General features: G+C 47.0%; 1 protein-coding gene across 2 annotated transcripts in view; it reads left to right on the top strand.

Moving 5' to 3' along the window:
• The window catches only part of Alpk2 (alpha-kinase 2), a 130,398-nt gene that overhangs the window by 59,864 nt on the left and 54,259 nt on the right, over window positions 1–16,275 (top strand).

The following is a 16,275-nucleotide window of genomic DNA, read 5'->3' as shown; positions in this document are numbered from 1 at the left end:
TTGGGCACAACCAGTGCCTGTCAGTGAGAAGAGATGGGTGAATGTTGTACTTCAAATCACCCTGGGGGGCTGGAGAGATGGCTCAGCCGTTAAAGGCTAGGCTCACAACCAAATCACCCTGGGATCCATGGGTCCACATGGCCAAAGGCTGTGACAGCAGTTTCAGAACCTTTGTAAACAGCCACCACTGAAATAAACACCAGAACCATATTCACTTGTTTTAAGCTAGAAAGAGGTGTAGTTATTATAATAGCAGTTTATAGACCACCTGGACCACTCTGGGGCAGGAAGTCATGGAGAATTAGAACCTAAACCATCAGTATGTGAATTCCTCAAAACTCAGATTGAGAGGTCTCAGTCACTCTCCTGTTGCTGGGAAGAGACACTGTGGCCAAGGCAACTCTATCTGACTGGGGGCTGGCTTACAGTTTTAGAGGTTTAGCCCATTATCATCATGGTGGGAAGTATGGCAGCCTGTAGGCAGTCACGGTGCTGGAGAAGTAGTTGAAAGAGTTCATCGTGATCTGGAGAGAGGGGGGGAACGAGAGAGAGAGGGAGGGAGGGAAGGAGGGAGAGAGGGAAGGAGGGAGGGAGAGAGAGAGAGGAGGAGGAGGAGGAGAAGGAGGAGGAGAAGGAGGAGAGGAAGAGGAAGAGGAAGAGGAAGAGGAAGAGGAAGAGGAAGAAGAAGAAGAAGAAGAAGAAGAAGAAGAAGAAGAAGAAGAAGAAGAAGAAGAAGAAGAAGAAGAAGAAGAAGAAGAAGAAGAAGACTGGGCCTGGCATAGGCTCTGGAAACTTCAAAGCCCACCCACAGCGACATGCTTCCTTCAACAAGGCCCAACCTCCTTATCCTCCTAATCCTTTTAACTCCCTGTTGACTAAACAGTTAAATATGTGAGCCTGTAGGGAGCCAGTCTCATTCAAACCACTACAGAGTAAATTCTCCAACTCCAGAAAAACAAAAGCTCTGGATTCCTTTTCTGTATGAAATGAAGGCTGAGAGACACACCAGTCGATTGTCCAGACCCATTTTACTTCACAGTAGCTGAACAATGCCCTCAAAGGCGGCTGCAGTCCTTCTCCAAGGCATCTCCAGGCCTCATAGACGTCACCATGCTAGGCAGAGGAATGAGGTTGAGGCCGTTGAGTGTGAGACTATTTTGAACTTTTGGGACGGGCCTATGCGATCACTAGGGTCCTTGTAAGTTGAAGAGAAAATGAGAGAAAGGGTGAGAGAGAGATTTGGAGGTGCTGTTTCGCTCACTCTGAAGGTAAGGAAGTTACCACGAACCAATGACTCATTGCCAGCTCTCCCTAGAGGTTGGAAAAAGAAGGTTTCCTCTGGAAAGACACAGTCTTGTAGAACCCCAGACCTTAGCTCACCCATGATGGACTTCTGACCTCTAGAATTCTAAGATAATAAATTGATATATTTTTTATTTCTTTGTCTCTGAGACAGGATCTTATGTAGGTATGGCTCAGGCTGACCTTGAACTCTTGATTCTCCTGCTTCTGCCTCCTAAGTGCCGGGATTATAGGTAGACACCAGCATGCCAGTGAATTTTTGTTTTTCTAGGGTTGGAGAATTAGGTCAATCTGAGTTTTGAGGAATTTATGTATTGACTTTTCAGGGACTTCTAATACTCTACATCTGTGGTAACTGGCTACAGAGACTGCTACAGATGTAGCAAGCGGTCTGAAAAAGGAGGTATAATGTCTTGTTTTGGTTTTACTTTCAGGTATCAGAGGAGCCTTTGTTCTAGAAAACCTGGCACAGAAAGGGAAACAAGTCTGCCTTGGATAGGGCTGACTCGATTTTTGGGACTTGAGAAATCTCAGAAAGGAAGGCCACGCCCAGCACCTCCACAACCAACAGCTTCCAAGACAGGTGGTGGTTTTCAGGGCGCTGCTTGGACAACCCTCAGAGCCCCCAGAGTCACTGTTCCCAGGAAGAGTGGGTCAGGAGAAAACCTCTGTGGTAGGCCATGTCTAAATTCTGTCTTCTGGGAAGCAGAAAAATGGATGGAGATGGAGCAAAGGAAGCTGTGGTTGGGTGGGTGACGTCTGGGCAGCGGTCCCCATAGTTACCAGCCTCCTCATCACTGACGTATCGGGTGGGGAAGTTCGCTGGACAGCTGGCCTGAGCAGTGTAAAATGTCAGGCACTGTCCCTGGACAGCAGCAACTGTCCACCTCCCTCCCCAGAAGCGAACCTTGAAACAGTCTTCAGACGGTTGCCCGCCACACGTCTCTGTGGTTAAAGGAGAGAAAAATTACCTCATGTTGCTGAGCCCTGGCTAAATTCTGTCACCCTCATCAGGGACGAATAGAAACAAAAACAGATGTTTCTGTTTTCAATTATTAAACCAGGTCTGTCCAGTAAAAACGGGTGCAAGCCACATATGTAATTTTTTGATAGTACATCCATACCTTGTATAGCCATGGACACTATGTAATCCCAGGCCATCTTCCCTATTGGGTATGGATTAGAATTAGAAGTTAGGCCCTGTCCCAGGCAAACTCTACCTCCTGTCTCTGGATTTTCTTATCTTGCACGTCTCATATACAACGAATCTCATTCACACAGTCTTGCACATCTCATAAGGAATACAGTGTGTGGCTTTGTGAGTGAGGTTGCCTTCACTAGATGCGGTATTACCAAGGGTCATCCATGTAAAATTATCTACCGTATTTTTTAATATGGCTGTCTATGGATTGGATGTGTGCGTCTTAGCCTTCTCGTTATATGGGCATTTGAATTTTCACCATTTAGGGAATTATTCTGCATGAATGTTCTCATAGTAGTTTTAGGGTAGACCTGTTTCAGTTCTTTTGGGCAACTATCTTGGGTTAGAACTGTTGGGTAATTCTCATAGCATCTGAGAAACTTTTATACTTGTTTTTCAAGGGAGCTATACTGCTTTTATATTCCTATGAAGGATATGTTGAGAGCTGTACAAATGCAATTTTTACCTTTTCTGAAGACATTTTTTTGGAAATACAAAGATACAGTAAAAAAAAAAACTTTAATCGTATTTTTGAACTCAATATAATCATATTATTTTAACATGTAATCCACATTAAAAGTATTAATGAGGTATTTTACATCTTTCTCGGTGGATCATCAGAATGTGGCATTTATTTTATGCCTGCTTCCTGTCTTAATTAGATGCTAGCTGACTGTTGGAGACGCTTGGTTTGTAGCTGTCATTCATACAATCACCAGTTGAAAGTGTGAATTTATATGTCTGAAATGTTACAGGCCTACTTGAAACATTTCTAAGCAGAACCACACATACCCATAAACATTAATTACAACTGAATAAAATTTCAACTTGGTTCCTTTATCATGTAGGCACTTTTCAAAAGCTTGCTGACAACGTCTGGCCAGAGGCTGCTAGACCACACGGCCCACCTCCATGATCTTTCTGTGTCTGTGATTTGTTTGTGCTCATGGTTTAGTTCTGTGTTTGAGACAAGTTCTCTATAGCTATGGCTGTCCTGGAACTTAATAGCCCAACCTGGCCTTGAACTCGTGGAGATCTGTCTGTCTCTGCCTCCTGAGAGTGGTGAGATCAAAAGTACGTGCCATCAGACCCAGCTGTTACTGTGATTTTTAAGAATGACCTGTTACTTCAGGTTCCCCCAGCTTTGGTTATAGTTTCTCTTCTGCAGCTGATCTCCCTCCTGCCCCGCCCTTTTAAGAGGACCTTATCTTCTTAGAGCAGCTTTAGTTTAAAGCCAACTGAGGAGAAAGCATAAAAAGTTCCCAGAAGGTGTTACCCTCTCCCCACTTCTGTCCTGGGTACAGGGCTCCCCTGTTCTTCAGGCCTGTGAAACTTCAGGCCACACCACCACTGCCATCAGGGTCCACAGTGTTCCTCAGGACTCACTCTCTTATTATTATTTTAATTAATTAATTAATTAATTAATTAGGGTTTTTTTTTTTAAAGACAGGGTTTCCCTGGGTAGCCCTCGCTTATCCGGACCTCATATAGACCAGGCTAGTCTTGAACTTGGGGATCCGTCTGCCTCCTGAGTGCTGGGATTAAAGCCCTGCTGCAGTGCTCACTCTTGGTGCGAATCCTATGGGTTTAGCAAGTGTGCAGTAGCCTGTAGCCTCCACTGTGATTCGTGCTTCTGTTCTAAAGGATGGCTTCCTATGTGCTATGCATTTCCGGCCTTGTCTACCAGTTTTCTGCAAACGTCAGGCAGCAGCACTGTCACCGAGACGCCGCTGGTCTCCTAGCCCTCAGCTCTTGACCTTATTTAATGACCAGTATGGCCTATGGCAGCCCTGGCTGCCAAGGCTTAGGCGTCCCAGTTGGCATCCTGGCAGTCCTGCAGCTTGTTGGGCAAGCTCCACTGTGTCTCTTATAATATTTAAAAAACAACATGCCACCCTGCCCTGGGGCTGTCTATCGGGTTACCAGCAAGCCACAGGACAAAGGAGGACACATTCCTGTGCACTTTGAGGTCACAGGTTATTGGTTTGGGGAAGTCAGCTATGGAAGAGCAGGAGAGGGGTGGGCTTGGGGTTGGGCTAGCTTTTTGTCCTGTGTTTTTCATCATTGCCAGGTGATGCACAGAGATGGAGAAGAGCAGCATTTTGTCCCTCTCACACCAGGGGCAGGGATCTATAGTTTCTGGGGATCCTGCAGGAGACTTCCTCTTCTCCCAAGGGCCATGTCACCATGCAGCATCTGCCTTAGCAGGTCTGGGGAGGCCTGGGGTGTGTCTGTAACAAACTCCCAGGGATTTCCAGTGACTGTGCTTTGAGTAACAAGGGCTTAGGGCTTTTCCCAGAAAGTATTTAGCCTGATCTTCCTCCCCCAGCCCCCAGCTTCCTCAATCATGCCCAATTGCCAATCAGAGCTGAGGGTAATGTGAGGGCAAATATGTGCTGGGGGCTGTGCTAAGCCCTCTGTTGGGGTGAGCTCATTTCTTCCTCTCAGTTGCCCCATGAGATAACCCTGTTCATCCTTCTCCATCTCTGCGATGGGGCTCTTGCTTTGAGCAGAGTCCTCCTGACTCCTTCCCAGTCTCCCACTGACTTGAGGAACTTCCCTAATTCCATTTTAGGTCTGACTTCCTTGACTCTCTTTGGAAGTAAAACTTATCAATGCATTTGGTGGTCTCTGATGAAGGACTAAGAAGGCACGTACTTGCCACCTTGTATCCTTTCATTAGATGCTACATTGTAATGGACAGGTGCACGGGATGGGTGTGCGGGATGAGAGCACGTGATTAGCTTTTTTTTTTTTTTTTTTTTTTTTTGCATTGCTGTGATGATGTACCTGGCAGGGAAAAACAAAACAGATAAGGGAGGAAAGGTTTCTTTTGGCTGATGGTTTAGTAAGGTTTCAGTCCATCATGATGGAGAAGACAGGGAGAAATTCATGGTGGAGGAAAAACCCAGGGATGATTCATGGACCAGGAAGTGGGAAAAAGCCAGAATCAGCGAGTTAGGCTAACCCTTCAAAGGCCTGTTCAGAGTAATCTGTTTGTACCAGACAGGACCACCTTATAAAGGACCCACATGCCTCCAAAATATTGCCATCCACTGAGAAGCATGATTTCGAAACATGAGCCTGTAAGGGACATTTCCTTTTCACACGGTAACAGTGTATATTACTCATTTGAGTAAATTTGACTGGTTTCAAAAAATAGTAACAAAAAAACTATAGTAAGGAAACAAACAAACACCAAGCTTACAATACTCAGGGATAGAACTACAATCCAATGGCTGGATCTGTTCCCAGGGCAAGAACTCAGACTGCCCCAGCCACTGCCTCACGAGACCAGTCTACTATTCCCCACCAGGTGACACATGACAGAAATGACAGTACCGCCTTGTTGGAGAAGAGTTTCTGAGAGTAGGAGGCCTCTATTGTAACAGTTAAATGAGTGGCTAGTGTTGGTAAACAGAGCTGTTCGTGACCAAGTCTGATAACGTCTGCCTGTCAGGCAGCCCCACCATGGGTCCTAATTGCACACTGCTCATCCTTTATGTACTGCATATTAATAAAGACGATAAGGCCACACAGGACAAGAAATTTGCATTTGGGCACTGTGGGTACCAGACATGACTCAAACCTCAGTACCATCGCGTTAACCTAAGCTGGCTGCTGTGAATTTGAACACAAATTCTAAGACAGTGGTGGTTCATTACTTCCGGATCCACACACTACGTGGACCTAATTGCTAAGGAGAGTTTATGAGGAGGGACTCGCCATAGACAGTGTTAACTGAACAGATAAACTCCCGATGGAATTAGCTTTATCTACAGAGAGTGCCCATGTTAGGGTGATTTAGGGGAAGGCAAGGGCCAGTTAGTCGGAACATGATGTGCATAGAGATAATAACATAAGGAAGGTTAGGAGAGACGCTGGTAGGGCCTTTGTGAACTAAAGTGTAGGAAGACATCTTGTCAAATGCAAAGCAAAAGTAAGCCATTTCGGCTGTGTTCCAAATGCCTTTAGACACTATTCCCCCAAAGCCTTCTTTTACTTCATACACGGGCACAGCATCCTATGGGCCTGCCTAGTTCCTCTAGGTAGAGTTAAATAGTGAACAAAGGGAATTTAGGTCCAGCAAACTACACAGAAGTTACTGGGGAAAGAAAAACCCTTGAGTGACACTTAGGTGAAAGAACAATTACCATAGGTTGAGGGGCCATTTGAGCCATACCCTTTGCAGACTGCAAGGAAAAATTACCCGAGTTTATTATAGATCCTCACACCCACAGAATATGACAAGATGCCTAAGCGCTGCCCTTGAACTGTTGGCATGCTCAGGTCACGGATGAGAGGTGACTGTTGTCCTGACCCCTGTGTCCTCAGGCCCTCTGTCTCCTGCTCTTTCAATGCAGCAGTGTGTTGTCCCATCTTTCAAAGGACATGCAGCTATGTCCTCAAAGGACTCTTGCTGTGTGTGTCACACAGCAAGCCCTGAGAAACTGGAGTAGAGGCATCAGCTTGCTTCTCCTGGTCAGGACAGTGGTTTCTCTACCGCAGGGAGGTCCTCCTTGCTCCCGGGAACGGTGGTTTCTCTCTTTCTTCAAGTCTTTGGACAAAATGGTCCTCCTTGTGTTTGCCGACAGATACTTACTGGCTACCCAATATGGTTAGAGCTAGTACGTGCTAGGCATGCAACTGTATGCAAGACCAGGTCCCAGCCATGGGAGGGAGAGGCTTTATGGATATAAGGGTGTCCCACAGCAGCAGCTCAGGATGCACACTGTGACTGCTGATAAACCAGGAGAGGAAGCAGAGGTTGCAGGGGTGGGATTGGGGTTGGGGGGCTGCCTCTTGAAGGAAGGGTGCCTGGCCTCTTGAAGTTCTAATCTCTGAAAACATTTTAAGTTCCTCTAAGTTGGCCCCAGAGCCTGAGAGTCTGGAATGCAGGCTGATTTTCTTCCAATCTTATCCCTTACTGTCCCTATCTACTTGAATAGAGACAGAGAGAGGAAAGCCAAGGAGAGAGACCAGGCTGTAACAACACTCAACAAGGGTGTGTAAAAGATGTGTCACAATTTCTGTAGGCTCTCTCTGTTTCTCAAATCCACATACTCACACTCCTGCATGGGTGATTCCATGGAAGCCATCTTGCCCGGAGGAGGACTCTCAGTGGTAGAAGTGATAACACAAAGTTTGACAGAAGACAAAGAAGATCTGGAGTTCCTGAATATTCTAATCGCGTGCCTTGGTGCACTCCACCTTTATGGGGGCCTAGAAACCCACAGGATTAGCTTGAAGAATATAAATTGTTTTGAGTCACAAGAAAGTCAAAATTCAAAAACGGCAGGAAAGACTGCTACCCTGGGTGCCAGGGCCTTATCCCAGATACCTTCGTCAAAGGGACAAGGGTCAGAGAAGGCCGAGAAGAGACAGGAATGTAGCAGTACCATTGTCTTGTTGTGTATCATGTGGCTGTTTGTACCTGCTGACTGGCTAGGTACGTAAGGCCAGATGTTCAGATTTGCTGAACCTCTGAAGGAGGAGGGTGCAGAAATCTTCAGGCCTGTGGCTGATATGAAGGAGCAGAGATGCTGGTCCTGTCAGCCTCAGACAGGATCCTCAAGTGATTCAGAAGCTGGGGATACAGCAGCACTAGGAACACAGAGTCAGCATGCAGCTGGGGGAAATGCCACACCAGTTTTGAATATCCACTCAGATATGCTAGTTCGTAATGATCTGGGCTACAGAAACAGTTCAGCATGGAGCCTATGGTGACAGAGAGCAAAATGGACCCTGAAGGTCATCCTATCCTGTGGTGATGACTTATCTGAGGTACTTCCGGGGGACCCGTCAAGCCAAGTTGGAAAAGAGTCGATTTTCTTCTCTTACAACTAGGTTATCTCCTGGTACAAGCAACTTCTGGTTTTAGCAGACGTACCATGTAGCACCCGGGGACAAGGACTGTCCAGTGCTTCTCTCACAGCCACAAAGGTGACTGCTTTAACCGCTTATTTATTTCACAGTTAGGATACCAAGAACTGAGCCCCTCAGTCCTCCGAAGAGTGCTTTACAGTCAACCCTTCTGGGCCAGTTCCAGAGTGTGAGTCTCGATGCATTCCTAGTCTTAATGAGGTTCTAGTTCTATCGTTCTCCCACAGAGCGTCTCCTGAGCTGGACTCTCTGGTCTATATTTATTTCTTTAAAAAAAAGTTACAACAAACTGGGTTTCTTAGAACAAGGGACGGTTGTGATATCAAGGCTCAGCTCCTTGTGGAAGCTCTGAGAACACTCCAGCCTCCCAGCTTCTTTTGGTTGCTGGCAGTCCTGTATGCTCTCTAGCTCATAGCTGTTTCACACCAGCATCTGACGGCCTTCTTCCTTGTGTAAACCTCTGCGTGCAGATCTCTTTCTTTTTAGGACACCAGTCATCGGATTAGGGACCAACCCACTCCGGCCTGACCTCACTTGATTACATCTGCAAGACCGAGTTCTCAAATCAGGTCATGCTTAGGGATACTAGGGGCAAGGAAGGACTTGAATACATCCTTTTGGTCCTGTACTATGTAAAAGAAAGGAGGACCTTGAGTGCAAGCATTTATTGCTGTCTTCTTCCTAACTCAGGATGCAATCCCAGCAGCCGCCTCAAATGCCTGCCATGACATCCCCACCACTCCCCACCACGACAGACTGCAGCCTCAAATGTGGGCCAGAACAAGCCCTTCTTTTCCTCAGTTGCTTCTGTTGAGTGTTTTATCTCAGCAACAGGAAGAGCAGCCGCCATGCTCAGGCAATGAATGCCTGGAGCCCATGGGGGCTTCAGTGTATTTCTGTGAGACGAAGGAACTAGTAATTGGAGATTATCTGTTCTGCATTTTCTCCAACCCGCTCGATGCATTTCTTTCTTTCCAGAACTAGGATGACTTTTCCCCCATGCTGTGTCATTTCTGTCTCAGCGAAGCATTTACTGTACAATTGCCATCAAGTGTTTCCTCAGCCGGGATGTTATTCTGCGAACTGCGGCAGAGTCTGATTCATCCTTGAAGGGTCTAGACAGATTGGTGGACTTGAACCAAACCCAGCTAAAGAGTCAAGACAGGAACATGAAAACCCAGGTTCCCACCCCCTCCAATTGACCGCGCTGCCACATCTGTCAGGCTGCGGGGGGCGGGGGGAGGGTAAGAGCTGGGGTAGGAGGTGAAATCGCAAATTCTGTAAGTTCCCCTTTCTGCTGATGTTTGAAAAATGTATCTTTCTGAGTCAGCTTAGGTATTTTGATACTGTCTTGAGATTTGGGGCTTTTTTTTTTTTAAGTGATGATTTAAAAACAAGTGCTTTCATATCTCCCATTAAATAGATGGGGGCTGAACAGGAAAATAACCATCATCTTAGATCTTCATCTAAGAAGCTCTCCGTCTACCTTGGCAGCCGGGGAGCATTCAGTATGGACACTCAGCGGCCCTTTATAAGGACCTCGGAAGTGTCTGCAAGGCTATGCTACTGGCAAGAACGGTGACAAGGGTGATGGGATGGTGACTCCTGGTCGGCTGGATTTCACTTTCAAGACAGGGCTCTGCTTTCTATAAACACAGGCCCAGCCTCTAGAGGAGATCAGTCACTAGAGCATCATTCCGGGATCTTTCCTCTCAAATTCACTGGGCGGGGATGGATAAACGGGCGTGGGGTGAGGTACAGTTGGGCAGACAGGCTTTGAAGAGAAGGGTTAGTGGGTCGAAGCGCCCACTGGAAGTTTATGTCTACCTAGAATCGTAAAAAGGACTTAATCGTTATAATCAGTCAAGATGAGGTCATACTGGGTCAGGGTGAGCCCTTGTCCCGGAACTGTGAAGACAGAGGCAAGGCTTGGAGCAGTGAAACTACAAGGCAGGGATCTGAAAGACTGTGGGAGCCATAGAGGCCAGAGGAGCCAGGAGAAGCTTTGCTTAGTGCCCTCAGAGGGGGCACTGGGGACTCTGGCCTCCAGACAGAGAGAATAAATGCCTGGTGCTTAGAGTACCACACTGCGGTCACTTATTCCTACAGCTTTTAGAGGGCATGCATAGTAGTTCATGGTGTAAAGAGGTCATGGTTAGATTTCACCCTCCACCCCAGTTTTGCCTCTAGAACCTTCTTCTAATGCAGCATGGGGAATTAAGAAAGCAAGGATGCGAAACAAAACAAAAACCTGATTTTTGGCTTTGGCTTTAAAAAAAAAAAAAAAAGGAAGACTTATTTTATTTAATGTACACTGTTGCTGTCTTCAGACACACCAGAAGAGGGCATCAGATCCCATTACAGATGGCTGTGAGCCACCATGGGGTTGCTGGGAATTGAACTCAGGACCTCTGGAAGAGCAGTCAAGTGATCTTAACCGCTGAGCCATCTCTCCAGCCCTATCTTCTTGCTTCCTTCCTTCCTTCCTTCCTTCCTTCCTTTCATTCATTCATTCATTCATTCTTTTTTTTTTTTTGTAGCTCAGAAGGTCTTACGTCTTAGCAAGTAAAGGGGAGGGCCTGACTAGGTGGTGGCCCTTACCTTGGATATGCTAGGAGGAGGGAGCAGAGTCCGAGTCAGGCTCTGGGCTCTGGGGTCCTGACTTTATTTTTCTTGGTATCAGACTGATCATCACAGGATAAGGGAATCCATGATGCCAGGAGAATTCCCCTTACTTCCTTTTGGAGATGCAGGTGCTAGCCACACATCTACCAACTCCTGGAGGGCGAGTTCAGGAATAGTAAGTGAGAGGGTAGACACAGTCCCTTGGGTCGTCCTGGGGAGTGATTGGAACCAGCCTAATGAGAGGGACATTTTGTTATTCTCCATGCATCCATCAAATCCCTGCATGGGATGGGGGCCCTTGATGGAGACAAGGTTAGTTCCAGAGATAGAATCAAGGCCTCACATGTTTGCACTCCTCTGAGAAATACAGGGAGGGAGCGTTCGAGTTATCTATCACAGGCAAACAACTGTTCACTGCGATTTTGGCTCAAGGCACAACTGAGTCCTGGGGACTTTTCTTCTTCTTTGTTTCAAAGCATTTCCCCACCTACCAGATTTCCAGAAGCTTCTTTGTGAATCATTATCTGTCTTTCCCCCCTACAAAGGGGCTCGTTTGGATAGATTTACCTAAAAGAGACTCTAAATTCTTAGTATTACCTCCTTTCTGGTCCTCTCTGGGGACGTGGCTTAGTAGTGCTTATGTAGTAGCATGCACAAGGCCTTGGGTAAATCTCCAACCCTGAGCAAAACAGGCTTGATGGCTCATGCCAGGACTCAGAAAGAGGTGGAGGGATGAGGAGGAGTTCAAGGTCATCCTTGGCTCCGCAGTGAGTTTGAGGTTAGCCTAATATATATGAGCCCTGACTAGACAAGCAGGTGTATACGTGTTTTAACCCTAACTCTCTAGCTGCATCTCGCAACTCTACATATCCATGGACACCATGAGACAAAGACAGCCACCCTCAGTGCCTGGCGCTGCTGCTGCTGCGATGTCTTCTGAAAGCTACACGTTGGAAGCCTCAGCCATCCCACGATCAAGAGAGTGGACACAGCATGTCCCTGGCTCTCTACTCAAAGGAGAGCCCAAGGCTTCAGCTTGGGCCTCTGGGGACCAGAAAAACGCAGAGCTAAATTAACAGGTGAAGAGTTTTGACTCCATGGAAGATATAAATTATCAAAGCACACAACGTATGGGGATTTTTTCCAAGAGGGAAATCAACCCCTCTACGGGGAACTCAACAGAGAGGGAGAGAGAGACAAAGAACAGAGAGAGAATTCGTGACTGAGCGAGCACAGCCTGAAAGCCAAGCCTTGCCTCTTTTGTCAGCAAAGAAATCCTGGGCTCAGGTCAGACTAGTCATGTTCTCCCACGGGGACTCATTCTCCAGAACCTACCACGTGTCCCGCACCAAGCTTTGTCCTCCTTCCCCAGGGTCTTCCTGGCCTAAGAACTTCCTCTGCTAGGGAGAGCTACCTCAAAATCTCACTGGTTCATCACTGCCTGCTCAGGACATGCCATGCTGTGACTGTTCTGAGGAGACACAGTGTTCGTCAGAAAAACCACACCGGAGGACATGACTCTCTTGTTGACCTAACAAAGGAGACGACACATGGACTGCTTGAAGCTCAAGCCTGCAAGCTCTTCTCGGGGGTCAGGCTACCTACCTAATATTTGTGTTTGCGTTCAGATTTTCCAAGTGCCGAATGCCGTCTGCACTGTACACTTTGAAGCCCACGCTGAGTAGGCAAAGCACACGCATAGTAACTGTGACAACTACTTCCTGTTTCTGAAGTTTACAAGAATTTGCCTTGGACTAGGTATTAGGGGAGTACGGTAACAGTCACTACCTCGGTTTTGATTTTGCTCAGACTCAAGAAACTGTAAAAAGGTATTGATTTGGAAACATTCTCCTCGAACTAGAATAAGAGTTAGGTTTTTTTTTTCCACTTGTTATCCAATGTCTTATCTGCAATGAAGTTTTGACCTGTGGGAAGTAAACACTACTATTTTACTCACCCAGGCTAGGTAGCCTATAGCTAGGATCCGTTCTGAGACTCTGTGTGGGCCAAGGAGGTCTGAAGCCCTCTGAGAGAGCACAGGGCTATCTCATGAAAGTCAAAGTTTCTGACAAACCGTGACTTGCCTGGGCTTTTCAAAGCAGTCTGCACCTCCACAAAGAGTAAACAAAACTGGGGTCCCTGGCCATTGGTCTTTTATTCTGCAACAGTGATAATGTTTACAACCTCTGGACCTGCAGCCTCTAGAACACAGCAGGGCCAGCATTAAGCTCAAATAGTGTAGATTAGCGACGAGCTGAGGCTGCAGACACAAGCAGGAAGGAGGAGCAGAGGTGACAGGCAGAACTGAAGTCATGAGATGCGTGCCTGGTACTCACTCCTGTTGTAGCCCCGAGGCTTTTGTCTACACAGCTCTGGGCTCAGTTGCTCATCCTTGGATGGGTCTATGTATGGTAACGTGTCACATCCCCTGTAGTTGCAAAAGTAGATTAGCAAATTCTGGTTCATTTTGTTGTCTGCCTCCCAGCAGGGTTCAGGGGACCAAAACTGCTGTCACCAAGAGGAAAAATAGACTCAGAGATCATATGGATCTTTCCATGTGTCAGCGGGTCCAGGACCAGACATGGGGTTCTGAGCTCCAATCCTTTTTCCATTGCCTGATTCCACTCCCCTATCACCTCTTCATCGAGTCCCAATCCCTTCCCGACAGAAGAAAAAGAGAGCGAACACAGATTCTGACTATTCAGAGGTGCCGAGTGGAGTTTGCACAATCTTCCTCCGTGATTGCATGCACTGCTTTGAGGAAGGCGCGCTCTCTCTCTCTCCTCTCTCTCTCTCTCTCTCTCTCTCTCTCTTTCTCTCTCTGTCTGTCTGTCTCTCTCTCTCTCTGACTCTTTGTCTCTCTCTCTCTGGCTCTCTGTCTCTCTGTCTGTCTCTGTCTGTCTCTGTCTCTCTGTCTCTGTCTCTGTCTCTCTGTCTCTCTCTGTCTCTCTGTCTCTGTCTCTCTGTTTCTGTCTCTCTGTCTCTCTGTCTCTCCCTTTCCCTCTCCCTCTCCCTCTCCCTCTCTCTCTCCCTCTCCCTCTCCCTCTCCCTTTCTCCAAGACAGAATTTCATTGTGTAGCCCTGGCTGTCTTGGAACTCAATCTGTAGACCAGGGTGTTCTTGAACTCAGAGATCCACCCGCCTTTGCCTCCTGAGTGCTAGCATTAAAGTGTAAGCCACACTGCCCAGTTCCTCTTACCTTATAGTGAATTCCAGATGCACGATCATCAAGAAAGAAGGTTTTTCTTTTCTCTCATTCTCTCATGTACATGTACATGCGTGTGTGCATTTCAAATGTGTATGAGTCCACGTATGTGTAGATGTGCATGTCCATGTGTAGTCAAGTATGGAGGCCAGACACTGACGCTGTGTGTCTCTCTCAATCACTCCATTTTATTTACCAAAACAGAGTTTCTCCCTGAACCCAGACCTCACCAAATTGGATAATGGCCATCTCGCTCCTGAGATCCCCTGTCTCTCTGCTTTCCAAATTCTGGGATTGTAGGCAAGACTTAGTGCTCACTTGTCTTTTATGTGGGTGATGGGGATTTGAACTCAGGGCCTCACACTTTCTTTTTCTTTTTCTTTTTTTTTAAGATTTATTTTATTTATTATATATCTAAGTACACTGTAGCTGTCTTCAGATACACCAGAAGAGGGCATCAGATCTCTTTACAGATGGTTGTGAGCCACCATGTGGTTGCTGGGAATTGAACTCATGACCTCTGGAAGAGCAGTTGGGTGCTCTTAACCACTGAGCCATCTCTCCAGCCCAGGGCCTCTCACTTTCATGAGCACACTATATTCACCACACCAGCCCTAAGAGATGATTTCCAGACCCATCTTAAGTGAGATGGCCACTCAGTAGGTCATCATCTCTGTTGGGAAAAAGTGTATGTGTCTCCTGACAATCCACATCCCAAAGCCTTCAACTCCTATCTTAGGTACCATTTTTATTAGCATCACCTGGATTTAAGGCACTTAGCAGAGAGCCTGAACGTGTTGAGGGCTACACAGAGCTTAGTGATCAGCAGCGCAAGTGGTCCCAACGCCACTCACATATCCTGTAGGAAGCACAGTAAACACAGAAAGCTGCTGGCTTGTGCTCCAGTCCCTCATGTCCACACTCCATTAACAGGTAAAGACACTACTGTGGGGACATGGATGTGAGTCATGGAAACTCTATCCTCTCCCAGTAAGAGATCAGATTGGTATTTCACAAACTGTAACTTTCCCAAGAAGTCCAGACAGTAGTAAACACCAGTTGGCTGCAACTTTGCTTCTCTGGGGGAGAGGAGTAAAGAGCCATGGAAAGGACAGCAGTGTTTGGGCTCTGGTTTCAGGACTGAGGGGTTTTGACAGCATCACATAAGATAGTGGCCTCCACTCCTCTGTGTACTACTTCAGCATTTGAGCCTTTAAGGGTAGCCTCTTTCTGGGCAAACGGGCAACACCTAAAAATAAACTCAAGGTCCTGAAACATTCTGGTTTGCCTTTAAGCTTTCTTTGGCTAGGGACCGGACTCTCTATTTTCAGTTCTGCAACCCTGGGTGGTATGGATTTGATCTATCATATGACAAATGGCCTAATGACACTGAGCCAGTCATGAGGCCACGGTAGCCTGGTTATGGTGGGGGGGGATTGGGGACAGTCTCATTTAGCGATTCCTGGAACCACTGGAGAAATAGATGGTGTGTAGACACCCCTGGAGGACAAAGTGCTATTTGGGCCTTGTCTAGGTAAGGACAGAACAGAAAAAGCACACTAAGAAAATGAAAGAGGAGTCGGGGGGGACCATCACCGCATGGTAGGACATGCTGGCACCTCACGGTGTGGTCTGGGTTAGAGCAAGTGCCCAAGGGGCTTGGTTCTCTGGCCCTGTGAGGTGTATCTGACTTTCAGAACCATGATGATCCACCTTCTCATGTTTCTCCATTCCTCCTTTCTGACTCTACCTCAAGTTCACCTTGCCTTGGGCCCTTTTGATCCCTTGGCATTTCTACCAGGCCCTTGAGTTCCCTTCCTGGGAGCCACACCCCTTGCCCTTTGTGACTCTATCCTTCCAGCTAATCTCTACCAGGGGCTGCCCGGAACCTCAGGAGTGACTCTCACATGCTGTCTTCATCCCTCCATAAAATATCATCCCCGCACTCACCAGGAGGCTTTAGTTGTTAACAGAATAATAGCGACCTAATCTAAGAACCCTTGTTTATCACAAGAGGTCCAGGAGCAAACGGTATTCATGTTGCTCAAGTCTGGAACCC

This window comes from Rattus norvegicus, chromosome 18, assembly GCF_021556685.1.
Source record: "Rattus norvegicus strain SHRSP/BbbUtx chromosome 18, alternate assembly SHRSP_T2T, whole genome shotgun sequence".
Taxonomy (NCBI): Eukaryota; Metazoa; Chordata; class Mammalia; order Rodentia; family Muridae; genus Rattus; species Rattus norvegicus.
The sequence above is the reverse complement of the archived record's forward strand: the minus strand, read 5'-3'. Positions and strand labels throughout refer to the sequence as shown.